General features: G+C 41.7%; 1 protein-coding gene across 3 annotated transcripts in view; it reads left to right on the top strand.

The window, feature by feature from the left end:
- Positions 1–18,372, top strand: part of LOC127437775 (chemokine-like protein TAFA-5) — a 72,996-nt gene that overhangs the window by 40,342 nt on the left and 14,282 nt on the right. The window contains exon 3 of one of the 3 annotated variants that reach the window (XR_007896601.1): positions 13,917–14,274. The exons of the other annotated variants lie outside the window; for them this stretch is intronic. The gene's annotated coding sequence lies outside the window, so the exon portion shown is untranslated. The remainder of the gene's footprint in view (positions 1–13,916; positions 14,275–18,372) is intronic. 3 annotated transcript variants of the gene reach the window in all.

Here is an 18,372-nt window from a genome sequence, read left to right as displayed (position 1 = left end):
TGAATCTCTGGTCTAGCTCCTTGGAGAGGATGTCAATAAAAGTAAAGAACACCAAGCTCTGGGCTTGATGGTCCTCTGTAGAAGATTGGGAGCTGTACTTGTACCTCTGAGGTACCTTCCTGTGTCTGGCTTGTCCAGGTATTTCATTAGGGACTTCAGTGCCAGCTGCTCCTGCTTGTTCTTTAGCTTTTGAAAAGAGGACCTTGAATTCCTCATCTTTCCTCATTGCTTTCACCCTTCCCATGACCCCTTCCACAATGGTGTATGACAATGACAGATCAAGGTCCTGTCTCTGGAGTGCAGAAGAAGCAATGGCAGTCTCAGTAAAGACAGGTGTGGCGATCTCCATGCATAGAATGAATTCAAAATCTATGCTACGCAAGAGCATCCGGGCATCACATGGTATGCAGCATAAAAAACAAACCAAACCAGAAAATGCGGTCTACACACATTAGTAATGCATCTTTAGTAAGCTGCAATATTTCCATTGGTTTAAATGTAAATATATTGCTATGTAACCTACCTCACACACTGTAGTGGGATGTGAAGGTTACAGCTCAGACTGCACTAAACCCACTGACACCTGAACATTCTAAAGGGGGTGTGGCTGAGTGTGTGTGAGGATTGTACCAAAAATAAAGGGGTACTCCACCCAAGAGATGATTCTACCTCATTTGCACTGTCTTTTGGAACCAATAAACTCATCCAGATGGTTTTTACATTTATTTTTCTTTCTAAAGATATGTTTAAATTCTCCATTCTAAATTTTTAACTTTTTAACATGCTAACGATTGTAAAAACTGTCTGGATGAGTTTATTGGCTCCAAACAGAAATGAAACTGAGGTAGAATCACGCTGCCACTAAACTGTTTTTTAAAAGGAAATATATTAAAACAAAACAAAACATGGGCACCAGGAGGGCACTGCATCACGTATTCTCGCACGTTGGGGCAACCTAGAGGGCACTTTATCATGTTTTATCAGTATCCCGGAGATTACGTTGCTCAGTGAGTTTGGCTGAAGTGTCACTCACAGGATTTGTATTGTTGCTGCAAGTTTCATCAGTCCCTGAGATCACGTGTACAGAATGTGTTATGAGTTGCCGGACACTGGGGAAATGTAGAGTTTGTAGAGATTAGATCGGAGCTGCAGTGTGCTATTTAAATGACAAACTTTGTGAAAACACAAATGACAAGTGAATCTGAGTATTTTTTATTTAAATGTTTTTTGGTGGGTCTTGTAATTCAAAGTTATTACTCTGAATCTGTCACACAGAAGCAAATGGAGCCAGTTAAATGGAATCAGCATATTGCTTTTATAAAACGGTGGCAACAGCAATATGATAGACAGTGCTGGGGAAGATACTTTGAAACTGTACTTTGCCACAAACTATTCATAATTCAAAGTAGTTAAAGTATTGTCAAGGTAAAGTTTTGAAAATGTTAGCTACACTACAAGCTACTAATAAAAACGTAGCCAACTCCATTGAAGCTATTTATCTCTATATCTTTTAAAAGGAATGTCGATTTAACGCTTAAATTCAGTGCAATTAATTATATAAAAAAAGAATACTTTAAAAATGTATACAATTAATCATGCGGCCGGACCATAATAAGGAATATTCCTACCATCAGAGCAATTTAAGTCTTCTGTCCTAAAAACATGTTTATGATGTGACGCAACCAAAAAAACCCTGATGCATGTGTACATAGACTTGTCCTTAGAAAAGCTCTTTAATAAGTCTATTATATTTATTATATAAATGTCTAATTATTGAAATATAATTATTTATAATTATCATACCAATATTGAATTATATTATCGTATATTGAATTATTGTTATTTGGGGGCCATTGTCTGCAAATATTTATACAGTATATGCAATTAATTGCAATTAATTTGATTAAATGTGATCAGTTAATCGGCATATCATGTAATTAATTTGATAAAAAAATAAAATCGACTGACAGGCCAAATTTATAAATATATCTATCCTATAAAATACTTTATAATTTATTCAGAGCAAAATTTTTCTGGCACATAAACAAGGGTTTTGGAATCAACAATCTTAATTACAAAGACTGTATTAAACTTGAACAGACAATTTTAGAATAAAGAAACTATGCAAAATAATTTATATAACTGAGCCGAAAACATACATAACTGTTGATTGCAGTTTCCAAGCCATGTAGTAGAAAATATGGTGTCAGACTTGTGAGAGATGTGCGTTCATATAGTCATTAATGGTTTCGAATGCGGCTCCAATTAGAATTGACAGTTGGAACAATGCATTTTATAAAATATACAGTATTTGAAATTCTCCACTTTTGTAAGTATACTATATTTGTTGGTTTCCTTTTTTCCTTGATTAGGTTCTTTGTAGGATTGCTTGGACTGGTTTTCAGTGTGACCTGTACTTATCTTCATGTGGTCATGTCTCTTCTTGCCTTCAGTTGTTGCTATGACACCCATTTAGTTTCAAGACATAGTTCGTAAGGTAGGAGTTTCTTTGTGGCCAGATGAAAGTAGGTGTTTTTGAGTAATTGCTTTTGAAAGACACGGTCCTCCATGTTTCTGTGACCTTACATTGCCTGTAGTGGGCTACTCTGTTGTGGGCTTGATATCACATGTCCATCAATAAGTAATCAAGACTGACATATATATATATATATATATATATATATATATATATATATATATACAACAGTTAGTTCCGGTCCTCGAATTTGATTGGATCAGCACTCGGAAGCTTCACTGTGTGTGTATCACTTCGCTTGTGTTCGTGCCATTCTAAACTAAAGTGTAAGAGCAGTGTATATGTGTTAAGAGCTACTGTTTGTCTTTTTTTTTACATTACATATGTTAGCCAGCAGGTGGTGGCAAAAGATAATTTATGTGTGTAATATGAGCCAGTTGGTGTCGTGAAGTGAATCCGCGTCAGCCACTGTTTACATACAACAGCGCTCCGTGATCGCTACGACACTACTAAAGCTAGGAAATAGCTTTAAACGGCTTTAAACAAACAACTTCAGCATTACGGCTCATCACAGCTGAGAGACACAACAGACTGATTACAGGACGCTATTTTACTACTGAGAAAGCTGATCTTCAGAAAGCTGTCTGCATCTCTGCTTGGGAGTGGCAACAGGTGATCGCAAATGCTCCGTCTCTCTCTCTCTCTCTCTCTCACTCACACGCACACACACACACATCCATCCTTGTTTATCCAATAACTTGTTAGAAACAGCACAAGCCCTGATACTATTTCTGAAGTGACATTTTTGAATTACTAACAAAGGCTTGGACGCATCATTTGGTTTGAACCAGCAACGATTCTGATCCGTCACGTAAGAATGTAGTTCCAAATGCGTTTTTATGACCGTACTCAGTTTTTCCTAATTTTTTTAAAATGTACTTGTTCATTGAACTGTTGTATATAAGCAATATCACACTCGCAATCGTACTATATGGCCCTAAATCAGCCTCGTGCCTGCGGCCGAATCACAGCAGTGCTGATGTAGGGCCATATCGCATTCTTGCTCATGTGATATTGCTTAAATATATATATATATATATATATATATATATATATATATATATATAAATCCCCAATACTATAAACTTTGGGACAGTATGAAAAATGCTAATAAAAACAAAAAGGAGTGATTAGTAAATTATATTCAACCTTTGCTATATTGAAAGCACTACAGCTACACATTATATGACGTTTTACCTTGAGAATTTCATTGTTTTTTTTATGTACAGTAATTTCAAATCAGATGATATACAAATCATAATATAAAAGGAGCCTCCAAAAACAGCCTAGTCCTTCAAGAGCAAGGATCATTCGAGACTTGTTGATTTGCCAGCAGATGCTTCAGCAAATAATTCAGTACTTTGAGAACAATGTTCCCCAAAGACAAACTGGAAGAATTTTGGCATTTCACCCTATACAGTGCACAATATAGTTAAATATTGTCAAATCTCAGTGCGTAAAGGGCAAGACGAAAACCACTTCTGAATGCACGTGATCTCTGATACCTCAGACATCACTGTCTCAAAAAACATAATTCATCTGTAATAGATATCATGAACATGGGCTTGGGATTACTTTAGTAAACCTTTGTTAGTCAACACCATTTGCCGGTGCATCCACAGATGTAAGTTAAGACTTTGCTATGCAAAGCAGAAGCCCTACATCAACACTGTCCAGAAGCGCTGCTGACTTCTCTGGGCTCGGTCTCATCTTAGATGGAAAGTAGAACAGTGGAACTGTGTTTTTTGGTCTGATGAGTCCACATTTCAAATATTCTTTGAAAAACACAGCCGTCGTGTTCTCCGGGCCAAAGACAGTGTAACAGATAAAGGACGGGCAAGGAGGAGGGGGGAACCGGCTGAACAGTAAACATAAGTTTAATGTCAAAACTCAAACTTAAAGCAACATAAAACAAACACAGACACACATGCAACATGGTAGCGTGCGGCTCTCTCTCTCTCTCGAACCGGCCTCTCCGGCTGCCCTTTATCTCGCCCCTGTTGATCAGCTGATTTAGTGCCTGCCGTGCTCTATCACGGCCCGGCCACGCCCTCCTCCACGTCACAATATCATTACAGTTTAAGCCTTCACTAAAAGAATTCTGAAAGTGCCCTTTGTGAAAAAATTTACTTTCTTTTGTTTGGAACAAACTTTCGAGTGGCATCCCCTTCGTGAAGTGCCCTTCAAGGGTGCAAAAATGCAGTTTGGAAAACACCTATAGAAGCCGCACATATCAAGGACTGTAAAGGTTTGACGCGGTATGGTAAAAAAGGTTTTCTTATGTTTTATCTCTCAAAATGACAGACATCATTTGGAATTATTTGTCAGTGTTTAAAAAGTGGAGGTGGAAATTAAACCTTTTAAATAAGATAGACATTAACCCGGCAACTTTTCTGGGACTACTCGACCCGTATAAACGAGTAGTCATGCAAGACCTATGTATAAATGAATTTAGTAAACGTTTCCACATTAAAATGTGATATATTCAAATTGTATTACATTGCTGCCATAATAATGGACCATTTCAAAAGTTTATGTGATCTGGCTTTCATTTTTCTTTCCCTTCTACTTAAGAGTTCTCACTCACTGTGGTGGATCGGCGACGTAATTTTATTATTGTGAATACAATTTCTGTAACACAATCCTCCAACTTTCACAACTGTCCATTACCGCCAGAGCTGTTACCACATACAGCGCAAACGTACGGCACTTAGCAGTGGTCAAAAATGATTTCCAAAACGGCTTTTGGATTATAAATGTGAACCAGGCATTGATGGATGGAGGTTTGGTTACAACCTGGATACATCAAGGCCTTGTATGTACCCCCCTTAATGCTCACAGGTATGCGGTATATTCCTGCTCGATCAGGGGCGGCCTGTGGAGCTTATAGGTGTGGATTCAGACAGTAATTAAATTACAACACAACCTTGGTGTTGTCAAAAAACAGTAGGTAATTTGGCCAGGAATTTTCTCGCGGGAGGTGGGAGAAAAACACAGACATTTCGTATTTGGACTGCAATAAAATCACTGTCTACCCTCTGTTAATGCTGGAATTACCTCACGTCCCCATGTAAAATAATTGCTGTCCGTACAGGGCTTTAGACCCAGAAAAGATTTCAGAAGACATTTGTGCTTATAGTCAAAGTGAAACTCGTGAATGTTTTTATTGTTATCAGATTGGCCATCTCATTGCTGCGTGTCCAGTATTGAAAAAGAAAAATTTCACAATAGAATGTGGGTTTTGTTTGTGTTGTTAGTTCGCAGTCTCGTTCGAAAAGACAAGAATCTTGTGATTATTCTGTGGGAGAACTGCTAAATTCTAATGGGCACGAAGTTGATTTCTGTTTATGACCCGTTTGTTTCTGATGGCATAGTTTCTTGTACCGACCCAGAACAAGTCCCCATTTGTATCCTTCGCGATACTGGTGTGGCCCAATCATTAGTTCTTGACAGAGTTTTGCCGTTTACAGAAGACATAAATTGTAGTTCAGACGTGTTGGTCCAAGGGATTGGGGTGGGTATACTAAAAGTTCCCTTGCATAATCTGCATGTTCAGTCCAAACTGATTTCTGGTTCTGTTAAAATCGTGGCGTGTTCTAAATTACCCGTAGAGGGTGTTGATCTGATCCTTGACAATGATCTTGCCGGAGGTAAAGTGTCGCCATTATCTGAAGTAATTAATGATCCGTTCTCTGAACCTAAAAATTCAGTTAATTTGGTTTCTTATGCTCTTGTGTCTTCTGTTTGTGCAGTTACATGTAAGTATAATGATCTAGTTGATTTTTCAGAGCCACTGCCCACCACTAATGGTATTAATTTAGACCTGTTGCTGTCAATGTGGTGTTTTTTCTGTTTGCTGTCCGATTTCGTTTGTGCAAGCAGATTTGCTTTTGTTTTCCATGTGTACGACTTTGCGAGACTCATTTGGATTTAGTTTGGTTGGTTTATTTATTTATTTTTATTCTGCTTATGCGTCATTTTCGTCAGACAAAAATTATGATTCCTTTTGATGTTTTCATTTCTCGTTTGTTTTCGGAAAGGTGAGATTGAATTTTGTACTTTGGTACAATGCTGCAAGACTGATTTATTTTGTATAATTCTGAAAGTATTTATGATTTGTTCTTTTTTGTAGTGAAATCGCCAGGGCCTGTTGAATCAACGATGTGTTGATTCTTGGTGGTAGAGGTGTTACGTCCTGTACTAGTTTTAACAATCTGCTGCTGTGTTTTGCCCCTCTCTCTCTCACTTTCTGTCTGTGTGTGGGTGTGGTTAGTTTTTGCTGTGTACTCATTTCTAGGTGTAGCTGATCGGCAAATTGCATCACCTGTGCAAAGGTGATTGGCTGTCTCTGATGGTGTGTTTAATAAGATCCTGTTGCTACGCTTCTGAGAGGAGCTGTCACGACTCCGGGATGGTCGTACTGTTCCCGACTCCTCTCCATCCGCCAAATCAAACTGTGTTATGTTATGTGTTATATAGATGCAATACTTAATGTGTAGTGTGTGACTTAACATTTGAAGATTTGACTAGATATTTGTCTTTAAAGCAGACAGGTGTGGGGTGGCCTGCCATTTTTGGTTTGAATATGGTTTGTTCCTGTTTTTGTTGGAATAGTTAGGTAAGCCTCGTTGTATTTTGATTTTCTATACATTTAGGTTATTTATGTCTTCTCCTTTTTAGATTACTTTTGTTTATTATTTTGGGCCAGGGGTCACCCTGAAGTCCTTAATCTTGGTGCTGTTAATGATACTTGTTTACAACAATAAAATTATTGTTGAATTTTACAGTTTATTGTCCTGTTTGGTTTGACAAGAGTCATTTTATTACCTTGTTGCGTCCTACCCCTAGGGGATGTAACACCCCATACAATTGTGCAGCTGAAGACCTGCATAATGGATGAATGGGGAAAAGTCCACTTTTTAAACTTAACAAACTTGTGTCTTCAGTGCCTAAATGCTTAATAAGTGTTATTAGAAGAAATGGTGATGTTTCACAGTGGTAAACACTCGACTGTCCCAACTTTTTTGGAGCGTGTTGCAATCATCTGATTTGAAATGACTGTACATTAAAAAAAAAAAAAGAAAATTTCACAAGGAAATTCACAAGGTAAAACATCCTATAATGTGTAGTTGTAGTGCTTTCAATATAGCAAAGGGTGAATATAATTTACAAATCAATCATTTTTGTTTTTATTAGTATTTTTCATACTGACCCAACTTTTTTGGAATTGGGGTTATATATATATATATACAATGGAAGCCAATGCACAAACTAGCTTTCTTCACTCTGAGGTTACATGTCAGTAATTTCTCATTGTTGCTAATGGCAAACCATGCCATGGCTTACAAAACAAAATTGACAATAAAAATCAGTCACTCAGTGTTGGCATTTTCTAACAAGATAGCTGGATAAAATTTGTTCACCGGTACAAGCACAGGTCGAGAGGATTTGGCCTTTCAAAAATGCAGTTATTTCATAACAACCCATACATTCTATTCTTGAGATGCAATTTTAAACCTTATAAGAAAAATCTCAGTGTATTTAATTGTCAATTTACCCCTGCCTGTGAAGACGGAAGATTTAACCCTGCCTCAGTTTTGTTTGCTGTTTGACTATTTACACCACTTGCTTTTAATTACATGCAAAAAGTGTCTGTAGCTATTAAAGAAATATTGATTTCTTCTTTTTGTTTTGTTTCTTTGGATAAAAAGCATCTTCTAAATATATTGGGCTGATAAAGTCCCCCTCCAGTAAATTATCTATTCTATGGATAAATAAGAAAAAGATACCGTTTATCTTGGTTTGTGCACGTGGCTTTATCTGATGAAAGGCAGGTTATCAGACAGATTTTGATACTGAGCATGAAAGAAAAGCCAGCATCATCAAGGTTGGGCAACATTCAGAATTTAAGAATTGGCTCCCTTTCAATTTATGAGTTAGGGTTAGGATCTAGGATTTACTGAATCAATGAAATACAGTCACACAATTAAGAACAAAACGGACAGATACTTTCTATGGTGTTAAATTTTCCATCTTGTAAGCCTGCTTCATATTGTTTGGCTCCATTTTGACTTTCTATGAAATTACGTGTTCTTTTACCATGGTCCATTAAAATAAAAGTTAATTTCTCACAGTATTTTAATGAACAGTATATGTAAACCAACAGCAGAACTAAAGCTGTAGACGTCCGCGCCAAATACTGAAAGGGCTTATATTTCCAAGTAGCTTTGGTGCATAAGCTCAAAAAAATCATACTAAGGTCCAAAAGAGAGGGGAAGCTCGCACACAATATGTAGAAAAAGTCTTCAAATGTTTTAGTTTATTGATGATAATGAACAATATATAAAATAAATAAAAATGGATTATTAATGTCATCTAATGTTTCTGAAAGTACCCCATATGTTGTGTGTACAAAAACATGTTTATGGACAACTTAAAATGAAAAATTAAATCTTAATTAAATGAAAAATAATCTCTTCCAGCAGTTATATGAATTTAATTAAATTGTATTCCATTTTAATTTTACATCCTTAAAATCTTACAATTTTGCATTCTGTTTGCTACTTCAATTCAAATTGTATTCAAATTTACAAACTGAATTGGAATTTAAACAGCATTCTCATTCTGCATTTTGAATGGTGCACAAGCCAGCTTATTAGATCGTGCAACAACTTATTAGCTTTAGTAACACTATAGCACTGTATAATGTGCACTGTGCTGTGTAAAAATGCCCTACTGTTGGACGGTGAGGAGGCTTTCAAGTAGATCATAGTGGTATTTTGTATATAGCATATTGAAGACCAGCATAACAAGATGACACTGTATATCACAAGTATGGTATACTGTATATATATACACTCACCGGCCACTTTATTAGGAACACCTGTACACCTACTTATTCATGTGATTATCTGATCAGCCAATAGTGTGGCAGCAGTGCAATGCATAAAATCATGCAGATATGGATCAGAAGCTTCAGTTAATTTTTACATCATCCATCAGAGTGGGGAAACAAAAATCACAACAGTCTCTAGAGTTTACACGTAATGGTGCCAAAAACAAAAAAACATCCAGTGAGTGGCAGTTCTGTGGGTGAAAACGGCTTGTTAATGACAGAGGTCAGAGGAGAATGGCCAGACTGGTCCAAGGTGACAGTAATCCAAATATCCACACGTTACAACATGCAGAAAAGCATGTCTGAACATACAACATGTCGAACACTGAGGCAGATTGGCTGCAGCAGCAGATGACCCCTCCGGGTACCACTACTGTCAGCTAAGAGCAGGAAACTGAAGCTGCAGGGGGCACAGGCTCACCAAAACTGGATGGTAGACATTGTAAAAACATTGCCTGGTCTGAAGAATCTCGATTTCTGCTGCAACATGCAGATGGTAGGGCCAGAATTTGGCATAAACAACATGAATCCATGGATCCATCCTGCCTTGTGTCAACGGTTCAGGCTGGAGGTGGTGGTTTAATGGTGTGAGGAATGTTTTCTTGGCATACATTAGGCACCTTAATACCAAATGTGCATAGTTTAAATGACACAGCCTACCTGAGTATTGTTGCTGACCATGTGCATCCCTTTATGACCACGGCCTACCCATCTTCTAATGGCTATTTCCAGCAGGATAACGCGCCATGCCACAAAGCACACGTCATCTCAAACTGGTTCCAGGAACATGACAATGAGTTCAGTGTACTCCAATGGCCTCCACAGTCACCAGACCTCAATCCAATAGAGCACCTTTGGGATGTGGTAGAACGGGACATTTGCAGCATGAATGTGCAGCGGACAAATCTGCAGCAACTGCATGATGCCATCTGTGGTGGTGGGGGTGTGGTTGAGCGCTGGCTGGTGAATGGAGAGCGAGATCAGGAGATGAGAATGATAAGGATCATCACCTGGCAATGATTGTCTCTAAAAGCTGTTTGTCATTGCAGTGAGAGTGGAGAGGGATTTTTAGAGTGAGCCAAACACCAGTGAAAAGAGAGAGAGCAACCCACCCACAAACACCCAGAGAAAGCATGTGATGACAGTCCGCTGAAAGTGATTTTTTTTAGTGTAGAATAAATTACCTTTTGAGTTGAATTTCACCATCTCCCGCTTCCTCCTTGCCCCCCATCACGAACTTTGTTATACTGGTGCAGAAACCCGGGAATTGAAGGAGGAAGATGGCCGCCATGGAGGCCTCACCTCTGGAGGAAATGTTTAAGATCCTTGCCAGCATCCACCAGTTGTAGCATCAGGCCATCATCGAGCTGCACACAGAGCAGGAGCAGCAGTTCATCGCACTCCTCCAGGCCCAAGCAGAGGACCGGCAGGTGCTCTGGAGCCAGTGTACCCGGGAGCCGGTGAGTCCCGAGATCCTTTTTATTCTTCTCCCTCTCCTGTCTCCCCTCACTCTCTCTCCTCCCCTTCCTCTTTTCCTATTCCTCCTCCCCGGAAATGGGGAGTACCCCCCCCCACCCCAAACCGGCTCCCCACTTCGGTGATTGCACAACCTGCCGGTTTCCCCTGTCCCTCTCCACTCTCACTCTCAGGTCGTTGTATCCACCGCTGCGGGCATAGGCGGGAAATCTGGGCCAGTTTGCTGGAGCTGCGGGGAGCCTGGGCATTTCCAGGACCAATGCCCAGTGATGGAGGTAGGGACATTGGTTCGGGTCCTTGATGCTCCACAGGCCGCCCCCGATCGAGCAGGAATATACCGCATACCTGTGAGCATTAAGGGGGGTACATACAAGGCCTTGATGTATCCAGGTTGTAACCAAACCTCCATCCATCAATGCCTGGTTCAAGACGAGGCTTTGGGTGCTAGTCACAGGGTGAAAGTGAGATGTGTGCATGGTGATGTCCACAGTTATCCTGTAGTGACCCTGACTATTCAATTCCGGGGACAAAAGCATAGTGTCAAGGTGGCAGTTAGTCCTCGCCTCACCCATCCGCTAATCTTGGGTATGAATGGGCCAGCGTTTACCACTTTATTGAGGGAAATTTGTGTGAATGGGTCCTGTAACAAAGAGTCTTGGTGTGTGGTTTGCGATGCGCTTGCTGGTGAGGCAGAGCCAGGGCCATCTTCGTCAGCTCCACGGCAAGATGATGTAAGGGAGGGGAAATCTCGGCTTCCCCAGCCCTTAGAGGATTCCTGGGATTTCCCTCTGGACATGAGACGAAACCCTTAGGCACACCTTTGACCAATTGAAAGTGATTGATGGTCAACCTCTTCGGCCAGACATCGCACTCTCATATCCATATTTTTCTATTATAAATGATCGGTCGTATTGAGTGACACAGGGCGCTCAGACAAAAGAGGATACAACCCAATTGTTGATACCAAAGAGCCGTCAGGAAATGTTATTCCTGACAGCTCATCATTATCCAATGGCAGGTCACTTAGGGTGAGAAAAAACAATAAACCATCTAATGGCCCATTTTTATTGGCCGGACGTTCACGAAAATGTTCACAGGTGGTGTGCGGCATGCTGTGAATGTCAGCTGGTGAATCTGCCGGCCACCCCAAGAGCGACTTTGTGCCTGCTTCCTTTGATCGAGGCCCCTTTCGAGAGAATTGGCATGGACCTCGTGGGGCCATTAGAGCGGACACCACATGGGCATTGCTTGTTTCTAGTGGACTACACAACATGATATCCAGAAGCAGTGCCTCTACGCAACATTTCAGCATGTAGTGTTGCAGAGGCACTCTTCAGAATCACCTCCCGAGTGGGGATTCTAAAGGAAATACTCACTGATCAAGGCATGTATGTGACATGAAAGGCAACTTTCATGTCACATACACTACACGAGCTGTACGGATTATTGGGTATTAAATCAATTCGGCCAAGCGTGTACCACCCACAAATGGATGGCCACACATTGGGGTAGCTATCACAGGAGAATTTGCTACAGGCTCAAGAACGTTAGTCCCAGCTGTATAACAGGGGAGCTCGGCTATGGGAATTTACACAGGGAGATAAAGTCCTTGTATTACTACCCACATCAAGCTCTAAATTACTCGCAATGTGGTAAGGGCCCTTTGAGGTCACACAGCGAGTTGGGAAAGTCGATTATGAGGTTAAATGAACAGATGGGGCGGAGTACAGCAAATTTACAACCTCAGCCACTTAAAACCGTGGAGGGAGGTGGTCCCCATGGCTTTGGCGATGGTGGTACTGGAGAGGGAGGAGCTCAGGCCGGAGGTAAACTTAAAAGACAATCGAGGCACCCCGGTCACTTGCAGAGACCACCTGTCACCGTCGCAAATCACAGACATGGCCCGGTTGCAAAGAGAATTCTCTGATGTATTCCCGCCCCTTCCCGGTCGTATGAACCTCATTGAACACTATATCAAAACAAATCCAGGGTTAGTGGTACGCAGTCGTCCCAACCGTTTACCCTAGCACAAAAAAGTGGTTCGAGAGCAATTAAAGGCCATGCTCGATATGGGGGTAATAGAGTCCCACAGTGACTGGGCCAACCTGGTGGTGCTGGTTCCGAAGTGCAATGGTCTAGTTCTGTGTGGATTATTACGGATAATAAACGTGGTGTCTAAATTTAATGCATATCCAATGCCTCGTATTGATGAACTACTCCCACCACTATCTACTCCCCTCCATGGCAAGTTCTCTCTGGTGGGCCACACTCAGGGCTTGTACACACTCTGTGTCCTTGATGGCCACCCCTGCCAAGCCCTGACTGACACAGGATCCACCATCTCCATCGTCCTCCCTGGGGTCCTGCTCTACACTGGATTTGACAAAGGGTGATTGGCAGATCCCCTTCGCGCCAATGTCCCGTGAGAAAACTGCTTTTTCCATACTGTTTGGATTACACCAATTCATGAGCCTTCCATTCGGTTTGTTCGGTGCCCCAGCTATGTTTCAGTTCCTTATGGGCAGAGTTCTCAGACTGCACTCTGCTTACGCCGCTGCCTATCTAGATGACATCATTATATACAGTAATGATTGACAGCGGCATATGAAGCATCTACAGGCTGTTCTGAGGTCGCTGTGATGGGCGGGACTCATGGCAAACCCTAAGAAGCGCGCAATTGGGCGGGTAGAAATATGGTATCTGGGGTTCCACTTGGGCCATGGGCAGGTGCGTCCCCAAATTGTTAAGACCGCAGCGATTGCAGCCTCCCCGAGACACAAGACCAAAAAGGATGTGAGACAGTTCCTGGGACTGGATGGCTACTATAGAAGGTTTGTGCCTAATTATTTGGATGTCATCAGCCCGCTGACTGATCTCACTAGAAAGGGAGCCCCAGACCCGGCCCAGTGGACCGAGCCATGCCAACAGGCTTTTATGAAAGTGAAATCTATGCTTTGTGGGGGGCTGTTGTAACATTCTCCTGATTTCTCTCTCCCTTTTGTGTTACAGACAGATGCATCGGACAGAGGGTTGGGAGCCATGTTGTCCCATCTGGTCGAGGGGGAGGAGCACCCGGTGCTGTACATCAGTCGGAAGCTCTCGGTGAGAGATGTAAGGTACAGCAGCATTGAGAAGGAGTGTCTGGCCATCAAGTGGGCAGTCCTCACCCTTCGGTACTACCTCCTGGGATGGGCTTTCACCCTCTGTTCGGACCACGCCCCGCTACAATGGCTCCATCGCATGAAGGATACCAATGCACAGATCACCTGTTGGTATCTGGCTCTTCAGCATTTTAAGTTCGAGGTAGTCCACAGGCCGGGAGTGCAGATGGCTGTTGCTGACTTTCTCTCCAGAAATGGGGAGGGGGGTGAGTACTGGACAGGCCGAATGGCTCCCTAGCCTGAGTCAGGCGGTGGGGGTATGTGGTGGTGGGGGCGTGTTTGAGCGCTGGCTTGTGAATGGAGAGCGAGTTCAGGAGATGAGAACAACAAGGATCATCCCCTGGCAATGATTGTCTCTAACAGCTGTTTGTCATTGCAGTGAGAGTGGAGATGGGTTTTAAGAGCGAGCCAGACGCCAGTGAAGAGAGTGAGAGCTACCCACACACACACACCAAGAGAAAGCGTGTGTTGACAGTCCGCTGAAAGCGAGTTTTTTTAGTGTGAAATAAATTACATTTTGAGTTTAATTTCGCCATCTCCAGCTTCCTCCTTGCCCCCATCACAAACTTTGTTACACCATCATGTCAGCGTGGAGCAAAATCTCTAAGGAATGTTTCCAGCGCCTTGTTAAATCCATGCCATTAATAATTCCAGCCATTCTGGGGCAAAGGGGGGTCCTAACCAGTGTTAGAGAGGTGTACCTAATAAAGTGGTCACTGAGTGTGTGTGTGTGTGTGTGTGTGTGTGTGTGTATATATATATATATACACACTATACTTGTGATATACAGTGTCATATTATCATGTCATCTTGTTATATGTATATACACTGATGAGCCAAAACATTATAACCACCTGCCTAATATGCTGTTGGTCCACCACATGCCGCCAAAACAGCACCGACCTGCCGATGCATAAACTCTTCAAGACCCCTGAAGTTGTACTGTGCTATCTTTAGCAAGACATTAGCAGCAGATCCTTCAAGTCCTGTAAGTTGCAAGATGGAGCCACCGTGGATTGGACTTGTTGGTCCAGCACATCCCACATATGCTCGATCGGATTGAGATGTAGGCAATTTGGAGGCCAGGGCAACACCTTGAACTTTTCATCATGTTCCTCAAACCATTCCCGAACAATGTGTGCAGTGTGGTAGTGCACATTATCCTGCTGAAAGAGGCCACTGCCATCAGGGAATACCGTTGTCATGAAGGGGTGTACCTGGTCTGCAACAGTGTTTAGATAGGTGGCACGTATCAAATTGACGTCCATATGAATGGACGGATCCAGGATTTCCCAACAGAACATTTCCCAAAGCATCACACTTCCTCCACCGGCTTGTTGTGTTCCCACAGTGCATCCTGGTGCCATCACTTCCCCAGGTAAACGGTGCACACGTACACGGCTGTCCACGTGTTGTAAAATAAAACAAGACTCATCGGACCAGGCGACCTACTTCCACTGCTCCAAGGTCTAGTTCCGATGCTCGCGTACCCATTGTAGGTGCATTCGATGGTGGACAGGGTCATCATGGGCACGCTGACTGGTCTGCGGCTACGCAGCCCCATACGCAGCAGGGTGCGATGCACTGTGTGTTGTGACACATTCCTCCCATAACTATCATTAAAATTTTCTGTGACTTGTGCCACAGTAGACCTTCTGTCGCTTCAGACCAGATGGGATAGCCTTTGTTGCCCTCATGCATCAATGAGCCTTGGGTTTCCAACACCCTTTCGCCGGTTTGTGGTTTGTCCCTCCCGGGGACCACTGTCGGTAGGTACTCACCATTGCTGACTGGGAGAACCCCACTAGTCTTGTCGTTTCAGAGATGCTCTGATCCAATCATCTGGATAACAATTTGGCTCTTGTCAAAGTTGCTTTGGTCTTTACTCCTGCCCATATCTCCTGCATTCAACACGTTGACTACGAGAACTGATTGTTTGCTTAACATCTAATCTACCCAGACCTTGACATGGGGCCTTGTTAGGAGATGATCAACATTATTCACTTCACCTGTGAGTGGTCATAATGTTTTGGCTCATCAGTGTATATACATTATATACATATATGATTTGACACCTGGAGGCATTGTAGCATTGCATTCAGTTTATGTGTGGCTCGCATACATACTGAACCTGTAAGAAACAAAAGTATTTGGCACGAAACCAGGCTGAAATGATGTATAATTCATGTGCATATCATAATTACATTTTTACTTGTACAAGTACAGTGACAAGTCAGCTGCAAACGGACTGCACACAAAAACATAGCAGAGCTCAAAACACATTTTCTCTGTGAAATCTGTTAAATTCTTTTGTAATGGCAGCAACTTGACAATTAGAATAAATTTATCATTAAAGCAACACAATAGTCTCATTATCATTAAGTTTTCATTTAGAACAGAATCAAAGTGGCATAAAAATATCTGGCATTAATATCATGCCAGGCTAAAAAATCAAAAATAAATAAAACGAATATGAGGCGGCTACAGCATGTGGGGACACAGAGGGACTGCAGATTCTTCCTGGAAGCAGGCATGAAGTGACAGTAACAGAATCCAGTTCCTTTGGCTGATGGTAGCAGTGAGGTGAGAGCCGACAGCTGGAGTATGTCCTGAAATCAATGCAGAAAGTCAAGCAATGAGAGCATTTTAACAATTAGACAAGGTGATTGTCAGACAGGTGCCAGGTTAATCAAGTTTCCCTCAAAGAACACCTTCATTAAAGGGATAGTTCAGCCAAGAATGACTGAAAAAAATAATGTTAGCCTCAGTCACCATTCACGTTTATTGTGCCTTTTTTACTTTAAAATAAACAATATTCCTAACACCGCCTTTTGAAATGGAGCCCCAGAGGACTGGGAGGGAATTTATTTTCTGATATGCAATATTTTTGCTTTCCCTCACAATAATTTGCATTCCCTTTTAATACTGTTGCTTTATCCATCCCTCATGAAAATTTACCATGGTTTTATTACAGTGACTATAGTTGAACTATGGTATTTTTAGTGAAACCATAGTAACCACAAAATTTACCAAAGTATTTTATTTTTGGGTGAACTCTCCCATTAAAGAAACAGTTCACTGCCCAAAAATTAATTTTGTCATTGTTTAATTACTCAAACGCATTTGACTTTCTTTCTTCTATGGAACAGAAAACGAGATATTTTCAAGAATGTGCTGGCCAATCTTTTCTATGCAGTTACAACTGAATGGGGACTGCAGCATTATTGCTTCAGAAAGGATGGAAATTCATAATAGAAGTATCATAAAAGTGGTCAATATGACTTGTGTGCTATATTACATGTCTTATATGATAGCTTTAGGTGAGAAACAGACAGAAATTTAACAAATATTCAATATTATCCTTTCCAGTGAGCTATTAACTTGAGAACAACTGTGACTGGATCATTAAGTCATTGAGCTGAACCAAATCAGTCCGACCCAAAAGAACGATTAGTTCACGAACTGCTACTTCTCTTGTGAACTCATTAATGCTCCATGGAGCCATTTTTTTGGCTGAACTATTCCTTTAATTCCATATCTTTGGCTCTGGAATTGAATTCAGAATGTCAGTCCAAAGATTAGTTATGCTTCCTGAGTCACACAGCCTAGATGGATGTGATAGGTCAGGGCTGACCCCAGGCGGTGAATTCAGAAGCATCTGCCTGATATCGTGTGTGTCTTCTGTGCAATGTGGCAGCATTACAAATGGGATGCCGGCCCCCAAAAACATTGAGAGTGGCTAGAAAAGTTCTGTGCCATCAATCAAGATCCCCAAGTCAAGATAGAACTCACTTGGGTTCATCTGGGGATTATCACATCAGAGAATCCAAGAGACAGCATTGCAGTGTTCAAATTCTTTACATTTTAATGCAGGTTGCAGTTGTTGCTCTTGCTGAAGCACCCCCAGATCATCACCGATCCTCCACCTGGTCATCTAATGGTTAGACTGAGACCTGGAGAGGCCTTCAAGCCATGGTGACTCACACCCACTGTGAAATTTGGTGGAGGATTGGTGATGATATGGGGGTGCCTCAGCAAGGCTGGAATCGGGCAGATTCATCTTTGTGAAGGATGCATGAATCAAGCCACGTACAAGGTTATCCTGGAAGAAAACTTGCTTCCTTCTGCTCTGACAATGTTCCCCAACTCTGAGGATTGTTTTTTCCAGCAGGACAATGCTCCATGCTACACAGCCAGGCCAATCAATGTGTGGATGGAGGACCACCGGATCAAGACCCTGTCATAGCCAGCCCAATCTCCAGACCTGAACCCCATTGAAAACCTCTGTAATGTAATCAAGAGGA

The sequence above is a fragment of the Myxocyprinus asiaticus genome, chromosome 48, assembly GCF_019703515.2.
Source record: "Myxocyprinus asiaticus isolate MX2 ecotype Aquarium Trade chromosome 48, UBuf_Myxa_2, whole genome shotgun sequence".
Classification (NCBI taxonomy): Eukaryota; Metazoa; Chordata; class Actinopteri; order Cypriniformes; family Catostomidae; genus Myxocyprinus; species Myxocyprinus asiaticus.
The sequence above is the reverse complement of the archived record's forward strand: the minus strand, read 5'-3'. Positions and strand labels throughout refer to the sequence as shown.